Source organism: Lactuca saligna, chromosome 7, assembly GCF_052625555.1.
Source record: "Lactuca saligna cultivar CGN05327 chromosome 7, ASM5262555v1, whole genome shotgun sequence".
NCBI lineage: Eukaryota > Viridiplantae > Streptophyta > Magnoliopsida > Asterales > Asteraceae > Lactuca > Lactuca saligna.
In genome coordinates, this window is record NC_136423.1 from 134,963,227 (window position 1) to 134,976,837 (window position 13,611).

The 13,611-nt window shown below is 33.9% G+C and overlaps 1 long non-coding RNA gene across 2 annotated transcripts; it reads left to right on the forward strand.

The window, feature by feature from the left end:
* Positions 1-2,179: 2,179 nt before the first annotated feature.
* LOC145004125 (uncharacterized) lies at positions 2,180-5,533 on the forward strand. 2 transcript variants are annotated; one of them, XR_013662278.1, is made up of 6 exons: positions 2,180-2,566; positions 2,831-2,951; positions 4,507-4,595; positions 4,820-4,907; positions 5,048-5,111; positions 5,305-5,533. It is a non-coding gene; the product is annotated as an uncharacterized LOC145004125 (long non-coding RNA). The 2 variants fall into 2 exon arrangements; XR_013662277.1 differs by having other exon boundaries at positions 2,831-2,896.
* The last annotated feature ends 8,078 nt before the right edge of the window (positions 5,534-13,611 follow it).

Genomic DNA, 13,611 nt, shown 5'->3' on the forward strand with positions numbered 1-13,611 from the left:
TGGTGGTGCCACTAGTGGAGGGTTGTTGAGAAGTGACTCGCAGTCATCTCTTGGAAGTACTTTATTGGACGAGGTAAATGCTCGGAAGGGTAAAACATCTGGAGAAGAAGATATTCCTAGTGTAGATACATTTGTTGCAGGATTGAAGAAAACGGCAAAACTTCAGTATGACCAGGTTTGTGCATATAAATCAAAGTTGTAACAGTCCGAAATTTCCAGGTATTTATTATTGGTGTATTTTTGAGAATTGTGAGTGGACTCGGCGAGTTGGAGCTCAGACTCGCCGAGTAGGATCGCGATTTTGGACGCGGGTTCGCGTCTGGACTCGGCAAGTCCAAGAGTGGACTCGGCGAGTCCACGCTGTGTAATGAGACCCTAATTCCCAAGGTTTGAGACCTATTTAAAGGGGCTTATGGCCATCATTTGCGACCACCAACCCCTAGAGAGAAATCCTAAAGAGATTTGAGCGTTTTGGGAGAGAAAAGAGGCCATTATTGACCTTTGGAACTTGGTTTGGCAAGGCAAAGGAGATTCTAGCTAAGAAGAGGCAAGGGAAGTGGACATTCTGCGATTTTGGAGCTCAGAGCATCATCTTGGAGGGATATCTTGGCTTCCTTTTACATTTTTATGATGAACATGGGGGTTTAGGGTTTCTTGACCCATTTGTTGGCTAGATTTGATGTCCATTTCGTCCCTAATCATGATAAGGCTTGAGATGAGATCCATAGAGGTCCAGAAGAGCTGTATTCCTTAAGCTTTATGAGTGTTCATGAGAGCATTGGCCTAGATTTATGAGATATAGGGCTAAAACATCATTTATGAGCAAATAGTTATTGTTTGAGCCCCAAGGTTTGGACTTTACGTGATTATCATGCATGGGGAGGCCAGATCTATGATTGTATGGAACAGATCTGACCTCAGAAGTGAGTTTGAGTCGTTGCATGGTATGGACTCGCCGAGTCCGAAGAACAGACTCAGCGAGTAGCATGAAGATTGCCCAGCACCACTCAGCGAGTGGTCTTGCCGAGTTGAGGGATTGACTCAGTGAGTCAGGGAGAGTCAGAGTGGGTTGACAGGTGGACTGAGTCAAGCTAGGACTTGCCAAGTTGTTCTTGTGACTCGGCGAGTTGAGTCGTGGAGGCCCCACAACTCATGCCAGGTGGAACTCGTCAATCTAGGAGAATACTCGTCATGTCAAGTGAGGATCCCAGGGAAATCAGTGTATGCGCATAGACTCGTCGAGTCGCTATAGTGCACTCGCCGAGTCCGATCAAAGTTGATCGTTGACCAGTGTTGACCTATGTTGACTTGTTAAGGGATAGTTAACCTTAGTTGTGAAGTGTTATTTAGAGATGTATTGTATTATAGGAGGACTATAGATCGGGAGATCGAGCATGAGTGATTTCAAGGACTTGCGAGTTACCGAGATACGCAAGGTGAGTCTTCTCACTATACATAGCTTGAGTAGGTCACTAGAGTTATGTGATACAGTGCTTGTATGCTATATTTGTGTTATGTGTTACGCTGTATTATTCTTTGTGATTTATGATGTGCATGTTTATAGAGTTAGAACCTGAGGGTTCACAGAGTTTGGGTGCACGGACCCACAGAGTTATAGCCTCGAGTGGCTAATATGTGTTATATGTGGTATTTTGGGGAACTCACTAAACTTTGTGCTTACAGTGTTTTGGTGTTATTTGTTTCAGGTACTAGTAATGACCGTGGGAAGGCGCCGACTTGATCAGTACACACGCATGGGACTTTATGATTTTGAGATCTTGGGATTTTTGTATTACTTGGATTGAGTTTCAAACATGGTTGTTTTATGAATATTAAGTAAATTATGTTTTATAAAATTTGAAAATTTTGTTTTGAAATTTACGGTGTTACAAAAGCATTGTAGTTTTAATTTTTTTCCAACACGAATTTGTAATTGTTTGGAGAAGAACATGAAAAGAATACGATTGGATTCATTTCCTGGTTCTAATAAGGGTAATTTGTCTTTTTATATCAGTTAGGGACCTTTTTCGTTATAAAAATAAATTTTCAGGACTATAAGTGTTCAAATTAAAACTCAGGACCTCATTCAAAAAAGATATATAACCACAAGGACCATTTTTATAATTTACCCTAATAACTAAAAAAACCCCACCCTGTTTTTATCAATCGATCACTGGAAACCACATAAGAACTCGAACCCTAGCCTATCATCCCTCTTTCTCTCGCTAGAAACATCTACTAAAAACTCTTCAGTTTTCTCTCGTCGTGTTCCTCTCTTATTTCGTTGGAACCCTAGCAGACTCCTTGTTTGATTTGTGGTCCGATTTCTGAAAATTAATTTGGACTCTAAAGCTGTACATGATCGATTTCTAAGAATCAATTTCTCATAGCGTCAACCGAGAGCTAGCTCGTGCCACCATGACAAACACCACTGACACCATGTTAACTATCCGTAACAACTCACCGCAACCAATTTCCAAATTTCAGAAGCATGTTTGGACGATTGAGCTCAGATTACTTCATCTACATGGTAGATTGATTGACTGCATGTTATTAATGTATCCAGGTAAACATTCTTCAAGTATGGAACACAATTCATCTACTTTATATCTTAAGTTATCAATTGTTTGTGGTTTTTAAAATTTTTTCTTACTTTATTTATACCAAATTTGGTTTTTGGTTATTTAGTAGCGGTTTAACGTTGATATAGTTCCTAATTTGGAAGTTCAGTTTTGCTTCTTTTTTATTCTAATTATCCAAATGCAAATGTGAATGATATGTAAAGCTTAGCATGTGATAATTATGGAAGTTTGATGTTTTAAATTTGTAGGCTGAGGACGAAATTGGGATTAACATAAAGTATGCCATGAGAGCTCTTAGAAAGCATCATCTTGAGGTGGAGGGAGCTTATCCCTGCTTTTACAACTATCTCAAAACCTATTGCTTTTCAGGTTCCCTTTAGCTATATTAGAAAATCCAAGAATAAGGATACAATGTTGCTTTATTTTGTTTTTCTAATTGGAACTTAGCCCATATTTTTATTAAACAATAAAACTTCTATCAACCAACAAAGCCAACATATAGCTGACACAAACAAAATACAAAGACACAACACTAACACCCTTGGATAAAGACTAAAACCTAAACATTAGATATAAAATTTCAACATTAAGAGGTATAAGGTAGCCTAAGATACAGAATTCAAAAGCAGCCACTTAGAATTCCATTAATGCCCTTAAGTTTGAGAAAATCTCCAACTATAAGCATCCCCAACAAGATATGAGTAGCACCAAAACTAGTCACTAAAAAGATAGAAAATAGACATAATTAAAGTTCTTTTGATTTGTTTGAGACCTTGAAACACAGACAAACAACCTCTGAAGGTGAATAAACCATTAGAGTCATTCATTGACATGTATGGGGACATCTTAAATTGAAAATTTTTAGAGTTTTCTTCCAATTACAACAACGTACTTCTGTCTATGAAGCATTAAATAGCTACTAACTCCCATGATAATCCTTATTTCAGACCCACCTTGAGCTTTTTACACATCAAAGTAGACATACTAGAGCCATCTTTTCGCTAATACCCCTTAGTATAAGTATGCTATTTTGTTTCTCAACCAATAAAACATAAATGGAATTAAGAAAAAGAATAATGAGGAAAATATTTAGGAAGATGACAAGAATTTAGAAATAGCCACCAATAAAAAAAATGAAATCTTATTTTGTTTCGCATACAATTGCTTTAGCCCAATTTTCAAATATTAACTCAATCGATTATTTTTCTTCTCGATTCTCTAATCTCTCTCGAGTCTCTGTTAGTGATTTAATCACATGAGTTTATTGGAATTCATGACTAATCTATTAAGGTATTCATTAACGTTTAATTGATTTTTATATTTTGATTTTGTGTTTAAAAGCTGAAACCAAATGAAGTATTTAATAATTGTTCTTTAGATTTGATTTTCTGATTTTTAGATGTTAATGGTCTAGTGTGCAATGGCAGTGGGTTTCATGTTCATTCTTTTGGTTGGCTTGTGCTTAAAAGTTGAAACCAAATGAAGTACCTTTTTTTTTGTTGGCCGAATGCTTGTAAACATGTGTTTTAGTTCGTACTTTAGTCTTTAGGCATCAAATATTTGAAGAACGAAATGAATACTTTATTTATTTAGCAAATTAACAACAACCTTTGTCAAATTTAAGGTTTAAATATAGTTGAAAAACATCAAGCATGGCTTTGTTCAATATCATAATGAAATTGTTTGGTATATTTATATGTAGATTTGAAAAGTAAAAGCACATTAAAGGAAATTTTTTCTTAAAATGCTCGAGTATGAATCAAAAACCAAACAATATCGCCATCTGCCTAATGTCAACCATCATGGTTATGTTACTTCTTAATAAAGATATATTGGATAACGTTGATTATTAGTTTATACTTTTATTAGTGATTTTACATCTAGAAAAAACTCACACCAATATTTTTTTTATAACTTTGTGCAGTTTCATATTTATAACATCAGTTGCATAATTGAATAAAAAAACCAAAGTTGGAACAAGTAGCTTCTTTCAAAGCTTAATGAACCTCAATTGTAAGTTTTTCATCTCTTTTATCAATTTGTATATGAATTTTGATATTTTACTTTAAATTATTGGAATTTGAAGGGGCCCTTTCTTTCTTTTTGCCCTGGGCCTCTTATCTATTGGAATTTTGATATGTTCAATGTTGAAGACTTGAAAGATGAAGAAGCAAATGCAAAAGGATGGCTTGGAATTATGATGATTTTGTTTTGTACTAATGTTTTTTTAATTACAGGTCTGATCAACTAACAACTGTACGCTTTCAAGAAGCTATGCCAACAATTCAACAATAAGTTTTAAATGATGAAACTTGTGCTCTTAAGGTATTTGCAAACTACATATTTAGTCCTCCTGCTTATCAAAATTATGGATTTGGTCCCTAACTTGAGAACTTTTAATCTTTTTTATCACCATATTTGTACGTCTTGTTAAACTCTACAAAATGACCATACTACCCTTATAGGTGGAGTTATCAAGATTTCTTGATATTGCGATAGGCTCAGCAAATTAAGTGTTTGTATGACCAGGTGAGAAATAGCAATGTACTTTACTCTTTGTACTAATATAGGCAATATGCTCTGTTTTTTTTTCACTTATTTACCATAATAGCAACATACTTACATTTTTTTATCTATAATTAATAGCAATATGTGGTGAATAAAGTAGAATGTTATATTTGTTAGCATTTGGTTGAGTGGTTTTATTTATTTATTATTATAGGTGATTGAAGTAACAAAGAATGTTGAGATGGGTAATAAGGAGCTAACTCAAGCCATACAGAGGAGCAACAAGAGGAACAACAATTGCAGAATTTTTCTCTTACTTTTCATTGTTTTTACTTTTACTATTTTTTTTCTTGATTGTTATAATTAATTAACACTTAAATCGATGGACTCATCATTTAACTTACAAAGTATGTTATTTATTTATTTATTTATTTTATTTGCAATTTTAAGAGCTCAAAATGTATATTGATCCCATTGTAGATAGTTTTAGGTTTGAAGATGCAAATAATAGGAACTTATATTTATTGATTTGTTTACTCTATCATTACAACTGAACGCAGTGACGATTTTTTTGGTCACTAAATGAGTGACGATTTTTTATGGTCACTAGTTGGATTAAACTGTGACGACTTCCTTTGATCAGTGACTACTTTTAGTGACGGAATGAGTGGTCACATATATAGTGACGACTATAATTTAGTCACTATTTAGTGACCATTATATATTTTGGTCACTATATCAGTTTAGTGACGGACCTATAGTGACGAAAAGTGACGACCAAAATTTTGGTGACTAAATCACTTAGTGACAACTCTTTCTATTGTTAGTGACTATTTCATTTTCGTCACTAATTGACAATTTTTTTGTAGTGTACATGTTTTACACCGTTAGGGAGTTCAACAAGTTCCGAAACATAATTTTTACTCATGGAATCAAGCTCATCAATCTTAGCTTCATTCCAGTAACACTACAAGAAAAATCCTAAATAACTACGGAAAGTTACTATGGAATGAAAATCCATTGCTATTTTACTACGGAACGACTTGTCATAGCTATTTTGCTATATAAATGGTTACGAAATTGCATTATATAGCCAAATCTTAAATAACTACGTAAAGTTGTTAATGAATCTAAATTCATAGTTATTTTAATACGGAATATGTTACAAAATAGTTGGCTGTAACTAATTTGCTACGGAAATGACTACGGAATTGCATTCCGTAGCTAAATCTTGAATAGTTGCTACGAAATTAAAAACCGTAGCTAGTTTACTACAAATAATACTACAAGTTTTTTGGTTGTAGCTAGTTCTCTATGAAACTTATTACAAAATCCATGTATGTAGCTAGTTGGCTACATAATTAGGTACAAAATAAAAATTCGTAGCTAGTTAGCTATAGAATTAAGATCCATAGCTATTTTGCTAGGAAAATTTGCCACAAGATAAAATTTTGTAACTAATCTATTATGGAAGTTGTTACAAAAAGGTGAATTTGCAAAATAGCTATGAAATCAAAATCTATAGGTATTTGGCTACGGGAAAATTTCGTAGTTAAATAGTTACGGAATATGTTTCCATAGCAAAATATAGAAGATTATTGAAATAAAAATATATTAAAAATACACAATTATTTTTGAAAACTCAACAACAAAAATAAAATATTATTTATAATTCTTTTGAAAATTTAATTATAATATTATTTTTACATTATAAATACAATTAGATTTTGATGACATACATTTGCTAATTATATTTGAAAATTTTACTTTATTTGATGTTTTTATTTATATAGAATAAATCTTATAAAATAAAATATTTGAATTTAATTATGTGTAAAAGTAAATAATTTCAATATAAAGTTAAGTTATTAAAATATGAGCCTGTTTATTAAATATAAACAATGTACGAGAAGGGGGATTAATAGTGTGTAAAGTTGATGAAAACTATAGAATAACGATATCATAAACCGCTTATTAAAATATGTTCATGAGCAAATGTTTTTTTGAATATTTGTAATTCTATTTTTTTTTATTTAAAAAAAAATAGAAAAGACACAGTAAGATAATGGCTTAAAATTAAATCCTTTCACATTTTGATTTACCAATAAAACAAATAAAGGACATACGTTGCTAGGGTAAAAAACGTGTAGTATTTAATTGGATGTAATCTTATTAAGGGCAAATGGGTCAAATCACATGATCCAAATATACTTCTTCCCCAAATTAGAAAACAGTCGATCGTGTCTTTGTTCCAAAAACTATGCCGATCGCAAATCTGAAAATTGTCGATCTCGGAAAATTGGAAGTTATGAAGTATTCAATTGGCTATACTTTTGCTCTTTACTCATTATTTTGACCTAATTCCGCATTCTTCATTCCTCAGTTTCCCCCAATCTCCACTTACGCCATTATCGATCGGGCATCATTCTATAAGTAGATTTTTCTCGATCGTCCCTACCAGGTAACATTCTTCTCCGTTCTTCTGTATTTAATAACTGATAATTTCACTTTTTTTTTTTTATGAATTTGTTTCGCATTGATTATCCTTTTATTTCGCTTGATTCTATGATATCTATATACATATAAGGGGGTGTTTGGCTTAGCTTTTCTAAGTCAAAAGTTCTTTTTGTAAAAGAAAAAAACAAAAAGATGTTTGGCAAACTAGTAACTTTTGGAGTTTTAATACAAAGAAAAACAACTTTTTGGAAAAGTCAGGATTTCTGACTTTTTGTAACTTTTTGGAAAAGAACTTTTGAGCTTTTAAAAGCTAAGCCAAACACGCCTTAAGTTTGATCGAGAGTTAAATTAGGATACAAGAACAGAGAGCTACAAATCATGCAATTTGATCATCGCCTGGAGGAGGCAATTCCAGTCCGATAATCTGTAGGCGGTGGGAAGCAGCTTCTTTGAGTTTATTTCTTCGAAGTCTCTTCCTCCGAGCTCTTGTGAGATTTTGAGACACTAATTCATCATCTTCCTCGCTTGACGTTGAGAAGTTCGTTTCCGCTTCTCTCTCCAATTCATCTGTATCTATAAAATTTTCGTAAATTCAGAGTGTCAAGTGTATAGACAGATTTCTCGGAACGTAGCTTCAATTTGTGTTCACATAAACAAAATAAAATCAAAAGTTAAACCCACTAATACGATGATGATCTGAATTGGCGATTTCACGGGCAAAATCGAGGGTTTGTTGATCATATTTGTTCTCAGGAGGTGGTGTCGAAGGTGGAGTATAGAGCATGTTAATCAGGGAATCATGAAACTTTCATTGTATCTCCTTTCTCTTCATGGTGCTAAAATTGGTAAATTGGTGGAACAAAAGCATTCATAATAGACTAACATGTTTTAAGGGTTTCAGATGAACAATCTGTTTCCTGAAGGGGGTAACTTGTGCTTTCAAGTTTCTTGAGCTTTCAGTCACATTATGCCATGAATAGTGAGACATCAAAACCCCAACAAAGACGACTGTTAGAATCCCACTGAGTTCAAATAGCTGCAAAATATAAATTTATCATATCTAACACACTAATTATATAACAGATTTTAAAAAATGCATATTAGAAGAAGCTTTTTACCTCTACCAACATGTAGGACAAATATGCTGCAAGAACCATCAAAGCAATTTCTCTGGCACTTGAATGCCTGTGAAAGAGATAATTAATGTGTTAAACATGTATAAACTCTCCAAAAAGAATTATCATATTTGGGTTTTCCTTAATTGAAATAAATATCAACCTGCCAACATACAAGCCTCTAAGAATGTATGCTGTCACAAGCCCAACCTGCAGAAGATTTTAACAAGTCAAAAAGCTTAGTTCATGAATCATATATGAAGACTAAGAGATTTTTATTTGGACTTACTGAAACTCTAAGAAGTGTGCTTGTGGTGAATAGAGATAAGAAATCTAGAAAGATTCCATGATCTGTGTGGCTCATAGTCACATGGAACGCGGTACGATCCGGTACGGGAACATGGATCGGGAACATGGTTCGCTAGCTTGGACGTATCGGGTACGAGGGGGGGGGGGGGGGGGGGTAGGTTCATTTCGGTACGCCCCGTACGTCCTGATATGGTGTATCATAGTATCTGGTACGGTGTACCATAGTATCCAATACAGTGTACCATGTTTAGAACATAAGTTTAAGAACAATTAACTTAGATTATAACATAATCACTTCAAATAAGATGTAATATTCCAGCAACTACTTCAAATTTTAAAACATAGAAATTGAAAGTAAATACTAGGAATTAAAAAACAGCAACAACAACAGTTTGAAAAAAACAATAAAACAGGAACATCAACACCTAAATAACTTGAAACTAATTCATCCTTTGCCTTTTTCCATTTCCATCTGCATCAACATCATCTCCCTCTAAGTTCTCCCACTGCAAGTCTTCATATCTTGTACTTGGCCCTTCTAAATTTGTATTTTCTGAATTCATATCCCATTTTTTGGTTGGACCTGCTTTGTAATTTTCAGAAAAACGTGACTAGAGTCGAATGTTTGAGTAGATAAACACCAACTTGTGTGCCCATTTACAATTTAAACGACTTTTTTTCACATTGTGAATATAAGAGTATGTACTCGAGTTTCTTTTTGCTGAGGAGCTACTAATGGGCTGTGAGAGAACTCTTATGGCAACATTAGCCAAGTATAGAGTTTCTGACCCGTAACTTGACCACCAATCAATCGCGTCCATGGTTACCGCATCCATTTGTGATGATGCCATCGAATAAAGTCCTTTTCTCATGTGAAATGTTGCAAATTGCTCTTGCAACATCCGATATTCTTCTTCACTTTCAGATATTCTTTTAAACGCTTCCATGACTCCAAGTACCACTTCTTTATCTAAGTTGGGTGCTTTTCTAGCTATTCCACCGGGTGCTAACATTGAAAGATAACCTGCATCATAGAATCGTGGACATAAAGAAAATCCTAAACAATGTAATGGAATCGTCATCTTCTCCCACCGAGCAAGCAATATTTTTTCAACTTCTGGATAGTAGGAAGCATATTTGTTATTAGACATCACATCTTTAACTTCTCCTAACATGTTGTCCATTTTTTCATACATTTCTCCCATTTTTGCTCCCTTGCCATCACAAAATTTCATCAACAAAAAAATAGGTTTTGTGATGGCTAAAATACTCTCCACATCCTCCCAAAACTCTTCAGTTCTAATAGTTTCAACAACCTTTGATCCAATAATTCTAGTATTTTCATCTCCGTGTTTCACCCAATCTCTCTAAGAATTAAGGGAGATGGTTGTAGACAAAGCTTCTCTACAATCCAATAACCTTTTCAATAATACATAATGAGATGCAAATCTCGTCTTTTCCACGTTTAATAACTCGAGTGTTGAGTTATCTCTAAACATGGTCAAAGCATGAGTATGATTAAGAAAATATTTTACAACCACTTTTCCTCTTTTATATGTGGTCATCAACCAATAGAACGTATTTCCAAGATCTTTGAAAATCAAATTCATTGTATGCACACAACAAGGAGACCAGAAAATGTGTTTGTGTACCTTTTCTATTTCCTTCCCGGCAGTCTTGCAATTCGCAGCATTGTCTGTAACGACTTGTAAGACATTGCTTGGTCCTACTGTTTCGATGGCTCCAAGCAAATAGTTTTCTATTGCAACTCCAGTTTTCTCCACACCAGAAAACTCTTTTGCATACATGAACATCGCCCCACGACTGTTAACAACTATGACATTAATGAGTGGCTTGTGCTTTACGTTTGTCCACCCATCACAAACAATTGAAACACCTTGCGTATACCATGTATCTTTTATAGGATTTAAATCCTTTTCTACATCTCTATGGCATTCATCATGTAAAACTGTCCTTGCTTTCTCGCTAGAGGGAGGCTTATAACCGGCAGGTGCTTTGTTGATAGCACTAACGATCTCCAAAAATTGGGGATTACGTAGCACATTAAACGGAATTCCATTTGCGCAAAGCCCTCTCATGATCTTCAAGTCAACAACGCTTCTTTCCATTACAACAAATGCATCTTCAATAGGTTTCTTAAAAGAAGAGGAAGATTGTTTTTTACTGATTATGGAGTTCTTTAAAGCACAGGACACACCAACCTTTTCAGCATCTCGGACTTTGTTAAACAACCTTTCACGCTTCTCATGATCATTTAGTATAACCGGAAACCTTCTAATTTCTGCGGTCTTGACCGGCATAGCACCAAAAAAGTGTACATGTATCCTTGTATAGGAACTAGTAAACTGTTGTTTGCAATGTTTACAAACCCACTTCTTTGCACCCCCAACATTCTTGCTTGTTGCAGCAGAAATAATGTTTACTTCCTACAATAATGGCTTGTCATCCTTCACTTCAAGAGTGTTAACTTGTTGAGTATCATCTATAAATGTATTATCGTCAGTGCTATTTTCATCTTCATCTACTTCAATATGCTCTATGTTCTCTCTCTGATCAGAAACACCTTTACCAAACACCATTTTTTTTTCCTGTGAAGCCTTTTTTTTTTTTTTTTTCTGTTGAGAATGTGTGGTAAAAAAGAAAATCGATGCATCTATATATAAGCATAGAGAAAATTAATTGTTTGTAAATGTGTAAACTGTAATCAATTAATAGTTTAATACTGTAATAATGGAATCGTAGATTCTGTAATGCCGACTGAAATATCAAAATTCAAATAAATGGCTTAAATTAATGTATTGAAATCGTATATTGGTGTATATGGATTTCTCAATGTGAATCGACGTCCCTTATAAAAAAGATATACACAATCAATTGATGGAAATTAGGAGATTTTGTTGCCAAATACTCAGTTGATCGTTCCATGGCTTCAATCGGCGTCACATGGCTTCAATCGGTGATCCCATGGCTTCAATCGGAGATCCCATGGCTTCAATCGACGATCCCCAACGTCAATCGGCGATCTACATGGCCATTCCGATATCCAAGAAAAGTGAATTTTGGGAAGGTGGGTTCAATTTTGAAATCGCTCAATCAATCGATCCAGGTCGCGTTCCCCATGCGTTTGGAGCGAAATCGTACCCCGATCCAGCACACACGAACTGGAACGAGGAACGTGTCCAGTCAGGCGATTTATGTGACTATGGTGTGGCTATTAAGTGTATCTGCATTGATTTTTTGAACAGCATTGAAAAGAACAACAGATGTTGCATATATATATATATATATATATATATATATATATATATATATATATATATATATATATATATATATATATATATATATATATATATATTTGCATCAAGAACAATAATCAATTTCATGTTTTGGTAAAAGACAAAAATCCCATCATCTGATGCATTCTGATTAACCTATAATGTGCATACGATATCTGTTGATGAGAAAATTGTCCCATTACCTAAACCATTGGTAACATAGTTTGTTAGGTTTTAGTTGAACAATCATAGCTTAGGGTTTATCAAATAATAAGAATTGATAGATGATCATACTAAGATACTCGCTGATAGTCAAACCATTGAACCCTAATTTTGGAAACAGCCACCAACAACCTACACAAGCATCAATTACTAAATATCAGAGTTGAAGATATATTGTAAGTGGTCATAGGATTGTCAATATGCAGAAGTTTAACATAATACCAGCTACAATTATAGATGTTGATATGAGAACACCTGTGACTCCAAACAACATGATAGGGAAAAAGTTATGGAAGAACTATTTCTTCTTCACCTGAAAGCTGTTCATATTAAGCTTATAAAAAATTAGGGATACATGTAGAATAGCAGAGGTAATTGGATAATATTGAATCAGATTCTTCTGTAAACTGTTTGTTTTCATCTTCAAGATGATCTTTCCTAGGGAAAATCTGAATTTTGAAACATCACCCTTTCCAAGTAACCCATACTCCATCTCAAAGCAAGTTCTTCCCTTATTGTAATTCTCCACATTATGTGCAACAACATTAAAAAGTTATGCAACACCATGTCCTGAGTTCTTGGATATGAATACCTACAAAAAAGATTATAAAGGAAAATAGCAACAAACATCTACCCAATTAAATCAATGTCATTCAACTATGGAAGTTTACTTGCCATTTGATATAATTTTCTAGGTTTAAAATTATCTGACTCTTCTATGCTTGAATCTGCTATTCTACTGTTGTCATCTAATCCAGAGACTTGAAATTCTACTTTTGGCATCTCAATTATATGAAATATCTTTATAATCAGCATTCATAATATATCAATTAATGATTTTTCTTGTTGGATAATGCAGGAGCCAGAACCTATTGATTGGGAGTACTACAGGAAAGATCTTTCTTTACCAACAAACAAACATGCATACACTTTTATACCAACAAACCTATTGATTGGTAGTAATTTTAATTGCAGTTTTTGTGCAAACATAGAAATCATTCCATTAGGGTTTTAGTTGTTTTTCTAACTTTATTTTACATAAAAATTCAAAATATTTTATAGATAGTTTTGAATTTTTGGTCCTATATCTTTTTTTGTGTATTAACACTCTTGTTTAAA